Genomic DNA, 13,782 nt, shown 5'->3' with positions numbered 1-13,782 from the left:
GGAGAGAAGGCAGGGAAAGGTTGCAGGTAGGCACAGGACATGCCTGGGCAAGTTCTGAGTCACAGGTATGACTCGTGTGCTTAGCTATGTGGCCACTTTAGGTCTTGCATACCTGGGCAGAGCACCCTACACCGAGCCGGGTCCGAACAAAGAAGCTAGACAAAGGAGCGAAAAGCCCCCACCTCCCTGAGCAGAGCAATGTCTGCACAAGCCATTTCCATGAGCAGGGCCAGGCTGTGACTTTGGTCAGTTCCATGGCCGGGGGGTGGGGTGGGGGGGCGGCCACTCAGCACAAACAGAAAGGAATCCAGCAGGGGGACAGCTGTAACAGACAATTATTTGGAACCACTTAAATCCTACTTTTTGTATTTAATAAAATCACTTTTTACTTATTAATTAACCCAGAGTATGTATTAATACCTGGGGGGGGGGGCAAACAGCTGTGCATATCTCTCTGTCAATATTATAGAGGGCGAACAATTTTTGAGTTTACTCTGTATAAGCTTTATACAGGATAAAACGGATTTATTTGGGGTTTGGACCCCACTGGGAGCTGGGTATCTGAGTGCTGGAGACAGGAGCACTTCTTAAGCTGTTTTTAGTTAAGCCTGCAGCGTGTGGGGGACGTGGTTCAGACTTGGATCTGTGTTTGCAGCAGGCAAGCGTGTCTAGCTCAAACAAGGCAAGATACTGAAGTCCCAAGCTGGCAGGGAAAACAGGCTCAGAGGTAGTCCCAGCACATCAGGTGGCAGTCCCAAAGGGGTTTCTGTGACCCAACCCGTCACAATAGGCATCACAGAAACTTGGTGGAATGAGGATAATCAATGGGACACAGTAATACCAGGGTACAAAATATATCGGAAGGACAGAACAGGTCCTGCTGGTGGGGGAGTGGCACTATATGTGAAAGAAAGCATAGAATCAAATGAAGTAAAAATCGTAAATGAATCAAACTGTACCATAGAATCTCTATGGATAGAAACTCCATGCTCTAATAATAATAAGGGATATATTACTGACCACCTGACCAGGATGGTGATAGTGACTGTGAAATGCTCAGGGAGGTTAGAGAGGCTATTAAAATAAAAAACGCAGTAATAATAATGGGGGATTTCAATTATCCCCATATTGACTGGGTACATGTCACCTCAGGAGGGGATGCAGAGATAAAGTTTCTTGACACCTTAAATGACTTTTTCTTGGAGCAGCTGGTCCTGGAACCCACCAGAGGAGAGGCAATTCTTGATTTAGTCCTAAGTGGAGCTCAGGATCAGGTCCAAGAGGTGAATATAGCTGGACCACTTGGTAATAGTGATCATAATATAATTAAATTTAATATCCCTGTGGCAGGAAAAACACCACAGTGGCCCAACAATGTAGCATTTAATTTCAGAAAGGGGAACTACACAAAAACGAGAAGGTTAGTTAAACAGAAATAAAAGATACAGCGCCAAAAGTGAAATCTCTGCAAGCTGCATGGAAACTTTTTAAAGACACCATAATAGAGGCTTAAATGTATACCCCAAATTAAAAAACATAGTAAGAGAAGCAAAAAAAGAGCCACCATGGCTAAACAACAAAGTAAAAGAAGCAGAGAGAGGCAAAAAGGCATCCTTTAAAAAGTGGAAGTTAAATTCTAGTGAGGAAAATAAAAAGGAGCCTAAACACTGGCAAATGAAGTGTAAAAATACAATTAGGAAGGTCAAAAAAGAATTTGAGGAACAATTAGCCAAAGACTCAAAAAGTAATAGCAAAAAAATTTTTAAGTACATCAGACGCAGGAAGCCTGCTAAACAACCAGTGGGGCCACTGGACGATTTAGGTGCTAAAGGAGCACTCAAGGACGATAAGGCCATTGCAGAGAAACTAAATTAATTCTTTGCATCCATCTTCATGGCTGAGGATGTGAAGGAGATTCCCAAACCTGAGCCATTCTTTTTAGGTGACAGATTTGAGGAACTGTCCCAGATTGAGGTATCATTAGAGGAGGTTTTGGAACAAATTGATAAATTAAACAGCAATAAGTCACCCGGACCAGATGGTATTCACCCAAGAATTCTGAAGGAACTCAAATGTGAAATTGCAGAACCACTAACTGTAGTCTGTAACCTATCATTTAAATCAGCTTCTGTACCAGATGACTGGAGGATAGCTAATGTGATGCCAATTTTTTAAAAAAGGGCTCCAGAGGTGATCCTGGCAATTACAGGCCTGTAAGCCTGACTTCAGTACCGGGCAAACTGGTTGAAACTATAATAAAGAACAATATTGTCAGACATATAGATGAACATAATTTGTTGAGGAAGAGTCAACATGGTTTTAGTAAAGGGAAATCATGCCTCACCAATAGGGTTACCATATTTCAGCAAGCAAAAAAGAGGACGGGAGGAGCCCCGCCCTAGCCCCGCCCCTGCCCCTCCCACTTCCCGCCCCCCCAGAACCCCCAACCCTCCCCCCGTTCCTTGTCCCCTGACTGCCCCCTCCTGGGACCCCTGCCCCTAACTGCCCCCCAGGACTCCACTCCCTATCTAAGCCTCCCTGCCTCTTGTCCCCTGACTGCCCCAACCCTTATCCACACCCCCACCCCCAGACAGACCCCTGGGACTCCCACGCCCCATCCAACCACTCCCCACCCCCTGACAGCCCCCCCCAGAACTCCCAACCCATCTAAACCCCTCTGCTCCCTGTCCCCTGACTGCTCCGATCCCTCTCCGCACTCCTGGCCCCTGACAGCCCCCCCCAGAACTCCCAACCCATCTAAATCCCTCTGCTCTCTGTCCCCTGACTGCTCCGATCCCTCTCCCCACTCCTGCCCCCTGACAGCTCCCCCCCAGAACTCCCATCCCCCCATCCCCCGCTCCTTGTCCCCTGACTGCCCCCTCCTGGGACCCCTGCTCCTAACTGCCCTCCAGAACCCCACCCCCTACCTAAGACTCCCTGTTCCTTGTCCCCTAACTGCCCCCTCCTAAACCCCCCCCAACTGCCCCCCAGGACCCTACCCCCTACCTGTACCCTGACTGCCCAAAACTTTCTCCACTCCCCCCAAAAAGCCCCCCCCCGTTTCTTGACTGCCCCCTCCAGAACCTCCCTGCCCCTTCTCCTGCCCCCTGGCCCCCTTACCCTGCTGCTCAGAACAGGGTGTTGGGCTCTGTGCGAGCCGAGCCGGACACGTGGCTGCGCTCCCCAGCACAACAAAACCTGGTCCCTGGCCCTGCACAGTGCTGCCGGACCGGGCTGCAGGGGAGAGCTGCCGGCTCAGAATGCAGGGCGGATCCGGCTCCTCTACAGCTGCTCTGGAGTCCAGCCCGGGACTTTCCTGCAGCCCTCCCAGCTGCTCGCTCTGCTCTGCCGGGGGAGGGGGGAAATCCCGGACATTTTGAGTGCTTTACAAATTCCCCCCGGACGCTATTTTTAGAACAAAAAGGAGGACATGTCCGGGTAAATCCGGACGAATGGTAACCCTACTCACCAATCTCCTAGAATTCTTTGAGGGGGTCAACAAGCATGTGGACCAAGGGGATCCAGTGGATATAGTATACTTAGATTTTCAGAAAGCCTTTGACAAGGTCCCTCACCAAAGGCTCTTAGGCAAAGTAAGTTGCCATGGAATAAGAGAGAAGGTGCTCTCTTGGATTGGTAACTGGTTAAAAGATAGAAAACAAAGGGTAGGTATAAATGGTCAGTTTTCAGAATGAAAAGAGGTAAATAGTTGTGTCCCCCAGGGGTCTGTTCTAAGACCAGTCCTATTCAACATATTCATAAATGATCTGGAAAAGGGGGTAAACAGAGTAGGTGGCCAAATTTGCAGATGATAAAAAATTACTCAAGATAATTAAGACCCAGGCAGGCTGCAAAGATCTACAAAAGGATCTCACAAAACTGGGTGACTGGGCAACAAAATGGCAGATAACATTTTATGTTGATAAATGCAAAGTAATGCACATTGGAAAGCATAATCCCAACTATACATATAAAATGATGGGGTCTAAATTAGCTGTTACCACCCAAGAAAGAGATCTTGGAGTCATTGTGGAGAGTTCTCTGAAAACATCCACTCAATGTGCAGCGGCAGTCAAAAAAGTTAATAGAATGCTGGGAAGAATTAAGAACAGATGGATGATAGGACAGAAAATATCATCTTGCCTCTATATAAATCCATGGTATGCCCACATCTTGAATACTGTGTGCAGATGTGGTCGCCCCATCTCAAAAAAGATATACTGGAATTGGAAAAGGTTCAGAAAAGGGCAACAAAAATGATTAGGGGTAAGGAACAGCTTCCATATGAGGAGGGATTAATAAGACTGGGACTTTTCAGCTTGGAAAAGAGATGGCTAAGGGGAGATATGATTGAGGTTTATAAAATCATGACTGGTGTAGAGAAAGTAGATAAGGAAGTGTTGTTTACTACTTCTCAAAACACAAGAACTAGGGGTCACCAAATGAAATTAATAGGCAGCAAGTTTAAAACAAATAAAGGGAAGTATTTCTTCACACAATGCACAGTCAACCTGTGGAACTCCTTGCCAGAGGATGTTGTGAAGGCCAAGACCATAACTGGGTTCAAAAAAGAACTAGATACATTCATGGAGGATAGGTCCATCAACGGCTATTAGCCAGGATGGGCAGGAATGGTGTCTCTAGCCTCTGTTTGCCAGAAGCTGGGAATGAGCAAGAGGGGATGGATCACTTGATGATTCCCTGTTCTGTTCATTCCCTCTGGGGCACCTGGCACTGGCTACTGTCAGAAGATAGGATACTGGGCTAGATGGACCCTTGATCTGACCCAGTAGGGCCATTCTTATGTTCTTATGACCAGACCCTAGTGTCCTGCACCTGGCTGGAGGGGGTTGGGGGTGCTTTCCCTTAGCCCAGCTTGAGTGTGTGAGGGGAGCAGGGTGCCCCTGGCTTGTGTGGACTGGGGTGTGCTTGCCCTGCACCCAGCTTCAGGGGGGAAGGGGGGCTGGGTGCCTCTGGCCTGGGGGCGGGGATTGGGGATGCTTGCCCTGTGCCCGGCTCTGGGTGTGTTTGGGGGGCAGGGAGACAGTGTCATCCCCTTGTGCCCAGTTTGGGTGCTGCAGTCAGAGGGGCCTCCGTGGCCCAGAGTCTCCCTAGCTCTCAAATCCCAAGGTGGGGGTGTGGTAGCTGCCTAGAGGCTTGTGATGTTCCCATCAGTCCTTCTGGTTTGAGGTCCTCCTCAGGCCTTCCTGGGGGTGGGGGGTACTGGGGGCACTACAGCTGGGTGACCATCGGAGAGGAGGGAAGCAACGCCTGGCTCCTGGGAGGCGGAAGAGCGTGTTCCTCATTTCAGTGGCTGTCTACAGGTCCAGCAGGTGTCCAAGGCTTCCTGCCTGACATCCTATTGATCTGCCAGTGAGGTTCCTGTAAAGGAGCCACAGGGCAGGGGTGAGGGCCCCTCTGTGTCCCTATCTCGGGAACCCCCTGTGCTCAGCTGACTGCAGAAGCCCTGGGCATGGGATGGGCCAGAGGAGGAAGGGGGTGTGGCTGAGGTGGACCCATCCCCAGAGATTCTTGCACCCCTGCAAAGCTCCAGAGAAATAGGGTCACAACTTAGGGTAGCACTCAGGCCAAAGCAGCTGCCAGATGAGGGAGGCAAAAACCGGTGCAGGGGTGACGGGCTCAGAGTGCGGGGCCTGGCTTAGGGAAAGCCAGCGAGCCCAGGCTGTTCCAGGAACACTGGCTCCCAGCTGTGAACATGTCTCCTCTGCCCACGGAGAAGGTGCTGCAAGAGTGTGAGGGGTCCCAGACAAGAGCTCTTCTCCCTCTGCAGCAGCTGTCCTGACTCTGATCTGCCCCTTGCCCCTCTCTTTCCTTCCTCCCCCCCATCCCTAGGAGCTCCTTCTCTGCCTTGCACTGGCCTGCCTGCTCGGCGCTACCCTTAGCCCGGAGGGATGGTGATGGGGCATTGTGCTCTCTAGATTGCCCCAGGGCTCCCATTGGTCATTGTAAGAGCTAGCTGGACTCTAGCATCATGTCTGAGCTCTAGGCCGGCCAGCCCAGCAGCTGGGGGAGACAGGCTGGCTGGGTGTGGGCTGAAACATTGGCCTAGACATTCAAACAGAAGGCTCCACTTCAACAAAAAGCACAGATGCTACGAAGTCTGGGGATGAACCTCAGGGACTCTTGCCCCTTGGGCTAGAGCAGTAAGCAGAGATCCGGGGCCTCACTGGCTTGTTTCTTTGAGGAGGGGAAATTGACAATATGAGATAGATATTTCTCTGGTGCCATCCTGTTCATTTACAGGGAACGTACACCATGTCCTCTTTCCCTGCACACAGTAGAAACAAAAAGCAGCAGGCAGTTTCCTTACTCAGAAATCCCCCAGTCCACCTCTCCAGAGGGCTCTCTGCTTCCTCTCAGGGCCAGGTTCATAACTGCTTCTCTCGATGTCGTCTTTTTCTGCTCCGGCACACAAACTGCTTGCCAAATAATCCCTTGGCACCCACATTTGCAACCAATTCCAAGGAAACCCCTCAGACCATACGGCCTAGTGCTTTGGGTGGTGACTTCTATTGCTTCCAGCTATTGCTACATAAAGGGCCATTTAATTACTCCTTCCACTTAGCCTGAAAGAGAGGTGCTTAGCACACTACGTGGGGGATTGTCCATGTATCAAGGACCCACTTCATAGCAATCATTAACCCTTTGCAGCATGATGCGACAAATCTAGAATGATGAACCAATTCATCACATCAGTAACTGAGAAATCAGCTAACTAGACTGTATCTTTGATCTGCTAACAGGCTCTGTGCTTTCTCAGGGAAGCACAGCATTCTCTAAGTGTCTCCCCCTAAGGTAGGTGACACCTAGAAGTTAACAAAGATTTTTTTCCTGGTCATTTTCTCCATGTACAATTGGCTTTATTCTCCGTTTGCAAATTGCTGCGCTGGCCCAGTCATGCTCCAGGCAGGAATTGAGAGAGAGTCAAATCATGTAACATTTGCTGAAAGATTTGGAAACATCGTTTCTCTGAGGGATCTCCAGGGAGGTCACAGCAACAGCAAACCCCAGCTCTGCTCAACAGCCTCCTGGAGGGAGAGTGAGCTTGGAGGGGGATGTTCCAGAAAGATGACCTGCGAAGGAACTAACAAGTCTGCAACTTCTTGGCTGCTGTCTGATAGCCAACAAAGGCCTAAGATGAGCTTGCAGGAGGACTCCTTAGAGCTCTCTCAGCCTTTCTCTGGAGGGAGCAGAGAGCTTTTACCCCAAGGGTTTGGCAGGCATTTGAGAGAATGGCGAGGAGTCTGAAGCAGTCAGAGCTTGGTTGGTGTCGTAACACTGCCAGAGCTCCAGACATCTACAGGGCCTTCTGGGACCAGACCTGAATTTACAGTGTGAAAAGCAACTGGGGCCCTCTCCAACCTGCGTTATCCATCATTCAGAAATGCCCCTCCCTCCCCCCTTGTTGCTGACTCAGGAGTGGGGTCCAAGGATCTGAGCTACCCTGGGTGAGTCTGCACCGCATACAGGTTCCCTGGAAGTCCTGCTGCAGCATGCAGTGGCTTCAGTGGTTGCTCTGGAGTTCGGTGTCAGTTGTTCCAGGGCAGATCAGGGAGGGGACATCCTCGCATCACTGGCTCCTGGCTTCATACCACAGCAGTGCTGTCGGGGATCGGGCAGTGAGCAGAGACTTGACATGGTGCCTCTCGTCTCAGCTTTGAACAGTGGGTAAAAATTAACGTGTTCTCCTGTGTCCAGGGCCAGTGGGAATAACTGCCTCAGAGCCCCTGCCCTCCTCTGAATGAAGGTCTCCTGTGGAGGGGCAGGAGTGAAGTATCCAGTACGTCCTGCCAGATTTCAGCTTTCATTCAAGCAAAGCCCTTTTTAGCTGGGAAGGAGAAAAGCTTCTGTGTGAGACCAGGCTGCATTCCTGAGTCTGCAGCCAGCCAGTGTGAAGCAGTGTGCTGCATCCATTTAATAGGGCTGTTGATTCTGGAACCTAATGATGGCAGTGCAGATGGCTACAAGGTGTCATTACTGCTCTGCTACTGGAGTTTTATCCCACTTAGTAGAATCTATACAAAAGGTCTAAGTTTTAAAGGTGAAATTGAGTGAACGTTTTATCAAATACTTGGTTTTATTTCTCAGTGTAGGAATCTTGGAGGGAGCAGAAGAGATGGACTTGTGGGAGAAAGGGAGGTGAGAATAATACTGTAGTGTGGTCAGCTGTCCGTCCCATGACTGGGGACTCTGGGCCAGAACTTGGATAGACCCTCGGTCTGTTGGAAATTTGGATAGGGCGCAGAGAAGTGCCGCAAACATTATTCAAGGTCTGGATCTATTCAGCTTATCAAAAAAAAAGCTCAAGAGGTGATGTGATTGCAGTGTGAGTATTATTGTTATTATTCAATCTTTGTGTTCTCATAGCACCTCAGAGCCCTTGTCCTGGATGCTTTGTGCCCGGTGCTGTACAAACACACGACACCCTTCCCGGGGAGAAAACACCAGGTGCTAAAAGAGAGAAAGGCAGAGCAAGAACCGATGGCTGGAGGCTGACACCAGACAAATTAAAATGAGAAATAAGGCACAAATTTGTACTAGTGCTGGTGAGTAACCACTGCAACAAACTCCTCAGGGAAGTGGTGGCTTCTACCTCTGTTGATATCTTCAGATCAAGACTGGCTGCCTTTCTGGAGGATGCTTTAGCCAAACACAGGGTATTGGGCTGCATGAAGAGGTGACAGATAAAATTCTCTGGCCCATGTTACACTCCTGAACCAACGGACAGCAGCACCCTCCGCTGGGAATAGGCATGGCTGCTGTCTCCAGGGGTGCTAATACCAAGGAGTCAAGGAAGTGAAAAAGAGGGGGTGAAAAAGAGAAAGAGCTGAAGAGGAAAAGGCAGGTGGAGGAAGTACAAAGGTGGGACTGGAGAGGCCTTTAACATCATCATCCCACCAAGCCACATTCCTGCATTTATTCTGCAACATCCATGGGCAACTAACTCAATCCATGATGCTGAAACAGAGTTGTGTGCCTTGATTGTTCATTCTGAACCCTAATGGGAAATCACACGGAAGTGCTGTGCACTATTCCACTGCTGATCAGCCAGGGCCTACTCTGAGAGCCCCGGTGGCTTGTGGCTGGCACTCTGGCACCCTCGCACCCATTTGTTTCATGTTACAGCTTACAATAGAGACACCTTTGCACAGGGAAAGGCTCATGCATCGGCACACAGAGGGCACCAAACTGTATTCCAAGCCAGTGCAGCGTGTCTGTGTGTGTGTGTGGGGGGGGGGGGGGGGGGGGGGGGGGGGCACATTCCCTGACTCTTTGGCTGCACTGCTGGAAAATAAAATAGTGATGAAATATGCCATTGAAACAAACTCAAGCAAACAACAAATCCGCTCCCAGGAGACACCCAGATCGTGTCCTGGGGAAAACCAGATTAATTAAGTGACAGAAGGAACAGGAACAGTTTGAAAAAAAGAGGTAAAATGTTCCATTTTCGCCTGTCAGAGTGGGTGACAGCTGTTCCTCTGGGGCCCTGCAATGGGCTCCCCTGCGCATGAGCTCTGAGGCACCCCAGCAGAGGGGAACTGAAGCTGCTGTGTAGGCCCAAAGAGGAATGGTGCCAGGTTTCATAAAAACAGGTCGGAGTTTCCAGGCTCCTTGGAAAGCTCCTGTCCCTAATGGCCTCTAGGGAGCAGTGATGCCCAGGAGAGGGGGATGGGTTCTTCCCTGCAGTGCTGCCTCCCCTGTTCAGGGGCTGATTTAGGCCCTGTGGATCTTCCACCATCATAGCACCATGGGGGCTGCAGCAGCAGGAAAACATCAGGTCAAAGGACTGCCCTGGTCAAACCTCCTCTTGCCTCCCTCATCTGACATGCCCCTGCCCCAGGCTATTACTCAGAGGGGGCTTTATGCCTGTGAGTATTCTATGTCATTGCTGGTCCATGGGGCTACCAGGGGCTAAGGGCCTTGGGGGAGTTTACATCTAAGGGCCTTGGGGGAGTTTACATTCAGAGATGATTCTACAATATACTGCACCTGAATCCAGGGCCGGCTTTAGGCCAATTCCACCAATTCCCCCGAATCGGGCCCCGCGCCTAAGAGGGCCCCGCGCCCAGTGGCAAGGCCGCCGGAGGGGAGGGGAGAAAGAAGTGGCCGAGAATCCCTTCCCTGGCTAGAGGCTCCTTTTTAATTTTTATTCACCCGGTGGCGCTCCGGGTCTTTGGCGGCACTTCGGCAGCGGGTCCTTCACTCGCTCCGGGTCTTCGGCAGCACTTCGGCAGCAGGTCCTTCAGTGCCGCCGAAGACCCGGAGCGAGTGAAGGACCCGAAGACTAGGAGCGCCGCCCAGTGAGTGCAAGCCCCACGTGTTTTTTTACGTGGTTTTTTTTTTTTAGTCATCCCTGCCGGGGCCCCGTCGAAACTGTTCGAATCGGGCCCCGCACTTCCTAAAGCCGGCCCTGCCTGAATCTCTACTGTACAGAGCATGGCAGCTCAGCTTGGCTCAGGCAATGTGGGGTGTATCAGAGGTGTGGGGGAGGGATGGGGGTGTTGTGTTCATAACAATAATACATAGCTGTGCTTTTCATCTGGGAATTGTGTGGGGGTGACAGCATATGGTGGGCGTGGGAGACTGTTAGGGGTGAAGTGCCTGGATGCGGGGCCTCTAGGGTGTTTTGCCTGAATTGCGTAAGGTGCTGTGTTGGGGAGCAGAGTCGGGTGCACACACGTCAGGGGTGGGTGGCAGCATTGTCTTGGCTGCCATGAGGAACAAAGCCCAGGCCCTCCGGAGATGAAAGCATGAGCAAAAGGGCCAAGGCCTGGATCCCCAAGGCTATTTAGGCTCCAAACTCCCATGGGGAACTGTAGCCGAGGCCTCCTAACTGGGACACATCGCCCCGCACTCCGGCGGGTCACAATGCCAGGGGTGGGTAGCTGGGAGGTAGGCATGCATGAGATGATCCCGAGCCCATGGCGAGGCGTGCGGAGCCCCCAGAACACTGTCCTCAAAAAAGGGGGACACTCGCACAGGTGGCAACCCCTGTGGGGGCACGCAGTTGCCATTTCCCTGCAAGGGCTGAAATCCCAGTGCCCCTGTGCAGCCAACCCGGCCTCCAGCAGAGAGCAAAGCCCTTTGTTTGTCTTTCCCACCTCGAGTGGGGGTGGGGGGGCTGCAGCCAACTCCCCCTCCCCCCCCAAAATCCCCTGCCTCCAGATAGGAGCTCCATTGCTTTCGCCTGGGTGGGGGAGGGAGGGCTCAGCCTCCCAGCAGGCTATGAATATTGATGAGGCTGCCGGGCTGCTATTGTGCAATTGGAGCTGGGAGGGAGGCAGGCAGGATGGAGGTGGGGAGCTGCGCGCAGCGGCTCACTCACCCCGCGGTGGCTCAGGCAGCAGCAGCAGCAGGAGCGGAGGCAGGGCGGCCGCAGCGCCAGGGCTTTGTTAGTTACGCCCGCCGAGCTCCCCCCTTCCCCCCCCCGCCGAGCCCCTCCGCCCCCCCGCCATGGAGCCGGGCCAGCAGCAGGCTGAGTGAGCCCCCCTCCCCCCCCAGCAACGCCGCGCAGGGAGGAAGAGGGCGAGGAAGGCAAAGGGCCATTTTTGTCTCCTTGGAAGGTAAGTGGCTGGGCCGGAGCGGGGGCTGGGCACGGCCCCGGGAGGAGGCTGGGGGGGCGGCAGCGTCCCCGGGCTGGGGTAAGGGGATGCCCGCCGGGGGCTGGGGAAGGCGCCCCCCGAGGCCAGCGCGTCGGGAAGGGGAGGATATTTTGCGCCCTCTCCTTTGTTGCACGGAAGGAAAACCTTTGCAAGCGGCCCGGCTGCCCGCGGGGAAGGAGGCATCGGGGGGCTGGCTAAGCCGGGGGCGCTGGGGCTGGCTGCTCCAGGGCGGGGAGGGGGGGTTCCCCCGGCTTCTCTCCCCCCCCCCCCCGGGAAGCTGCCATTTTTGTTGGTATTTTTTTTTGTTTGATTTTTTTTTTAAATGCTCCTGGTTGCGGTTGAATTCGGGTTCGGGCTGATGGATGCCCAGAAAAAGTGGGTTTCCATAGCAACAGAGCTGATGCCATGGGCGAGGTGGGTCGGGTGCCAGCTGGGGGGTAGGAGCGGGGTCGCCATCCGGGGCCCCCGCTGCCGCCCAGCTGCGGCTGCCTGCGCAGTGTGGGGCAGGTTCTGGGGAGTGCTGGCGGGGACGCCGCTCCGGGCATGGCTGGGCAAGGCGAGGTGGGCACTGGGCAGGACCCCTTCGGGGGATGCCTGTGGGAGCCGGAAGAACGGGCCCAGAGTGGGTCGGGGGCCGTGGGCCAGCCCTGGGGCCTGGCTGCCTGCAGAGCCCTGCACAGAGAGGGGGCAGGTCTGCAGCTGATCCAGGCTCTGGCGGAGGCCGGGGTCTTGGGAGGGGGCTCCCGGGGTGGCAAGAGCTGCCAAAGAGCCCAGGGTTGCTGGGAATTCACACGCGATGCTTCCTCGCCTGCGTGGGAGTGGGCTTGGGGGTTTCCAGACAGTGCCTGCGGCCTGGGGGCTTCCCCCCTCTTGGCTCCAGCCAAGGACTCCGGCCCAGCTGAGTGCAGATGGATGGGAAGGGAGAGGCCTTGGGCCGGCGGAGGGGGGGCGGAATCCTTGAGCTTGTCCTAGATTGACACTCGGGCTGTTCCAGCCGGTTTTCAGGCCCTGGACAGTGTCTCTGTGGCGTGTTGGTTTAGGTGAATGAGTTGCAGGCTGCTTCTGGTTTCTGCCCAGCAGCGCCCAAGCAATGGCTTATCTGTGCCACCAGAGGTTTTCTGTCTTCTTGCTGTTGTCTGGTACGCCGTTGGCAATGGGGGAATCTCTCCTCCTGCAGACTGGCCATCACAGGTCCAGCTGGCTTCTCCCGACTGGGCCTGACCCACCCACGGCATTTCCCAGCTTGGAGGATGCTGGGTTGGGAGCACAGAGAGTCTCTCCAGGTGTTGTGGGTGGAGGGCTGCCTACCCCTGCAGGGCGCATCTGGCGTTGTACTGTTGCCTTTTCCTCCTCTGGTGTGACACAGGCCCATGGGTTGTGGGGCATGCATGGCTGTGACCCTCCAAAGAGGCTGCTTGCTTTGCTGGGGCCTTGGGGACAAGCAGCTGACCCAGCAGCGGCAGCTCTTGGCTTCTGGGGATATTTTACTTTGAACAGAGGATGGGTGGGTACTGATTGGTCACCTGGGGGCCTAGCCCTGCTATCTGATGGGCGATCCACATACCCAGGGGCTTTTTTCCTACCAGGGATTTCAGGATCCAATATAATAAAATCAGCCATGATTCAGAAGTGGTGTGGGCAGAACCCCCAGTTTGTCACAACTGGGTGGACTGAGAGGCCGCAGACAGGGGACAGGGCAACTGCTGCATGAGTCTTTTGTGGTTTGGTCTCTAAGCTGGTCCGTTTTACCCCAGCATTAGGACGGCAGTGCATTGGGTTTTTTCAGCGGAGATCCAGGCCAGGTGGGGACATGTGGCAGGAGGTTGGAGGGGGAGCTCATTGTGGGGAGGTGTGGCTAGGGATATTTACTGTGATGAGTGTTTGTGGGGCTGAAATATGGTATCTCCCCCCTCCCCGGGCTGCCTGTTTGCCCTCTGTGGCCACCTGACTGCAGGGTAACGCTTGGCTGAGCAGGGTCACGCTCTTCCCACCATTGGGGCACCAAGGACTGCAACTTAATCAGGCAACCTGGCTGGTCCAGTGCTTTGGCTGCCAGCAGTGCTGCAGGTCCATTGGCCCAGCTTGTTGAGACCAGCCCCAGCCTTACCATCACCTTAACACAGTGCATACTGGGAATATCTCCTGACCTCTAGGCTCC

General features: G+C 53.5%; 1 protein-coding gene across 3 annotated transcripts in view; it reads left to right on the top strand.

Annotated features, from left to right (window-relative positions):
* The first annotated feature begins 11,350 nt into the window (after window positions 1-11,350).
* ZMIZ2 (zinc finger MIZ-type containing 2) overlaps window positions 11,351-13,782 on the top strand; it is a 46,899-nt gene continuing 44,467 nt past the window's right edge. For 2 of the 3 annotated variants that reach the window (XM_042859896.2, XM_024105224.3), the window contains exon 1: window positions 11,443-11,585. The gene's annotated coding sequence lies outside the window, so the exon portion shown is untranslated. Of the gene's footprint in view, window positions 11,586-13,782 lie in introns of all 3 variants that reach the window. The other variant, XM_005291553.5, reaches the window with a different exon arrangement.

The sequence above is a fragment of the Chrysemys picta genome, chromosome 2 (assembly GCF_011386835.1).
Source record: "Chrysemys picta bellii isolate R12L10 chromosome 2, ASM1138683v2, whole genome shotgun sequence".
Classification (NCBI taxonomy): Eukaryota; Metazoa; Chordata; order Testudines; family Emydidae; genus Chrysemys; species Chrysemys picta.
The sequence above is the reverse complement of the archived record's forward strand: the minus strand, read 5'-3'. Positions and strand labels throughout refer to the sequence as shown.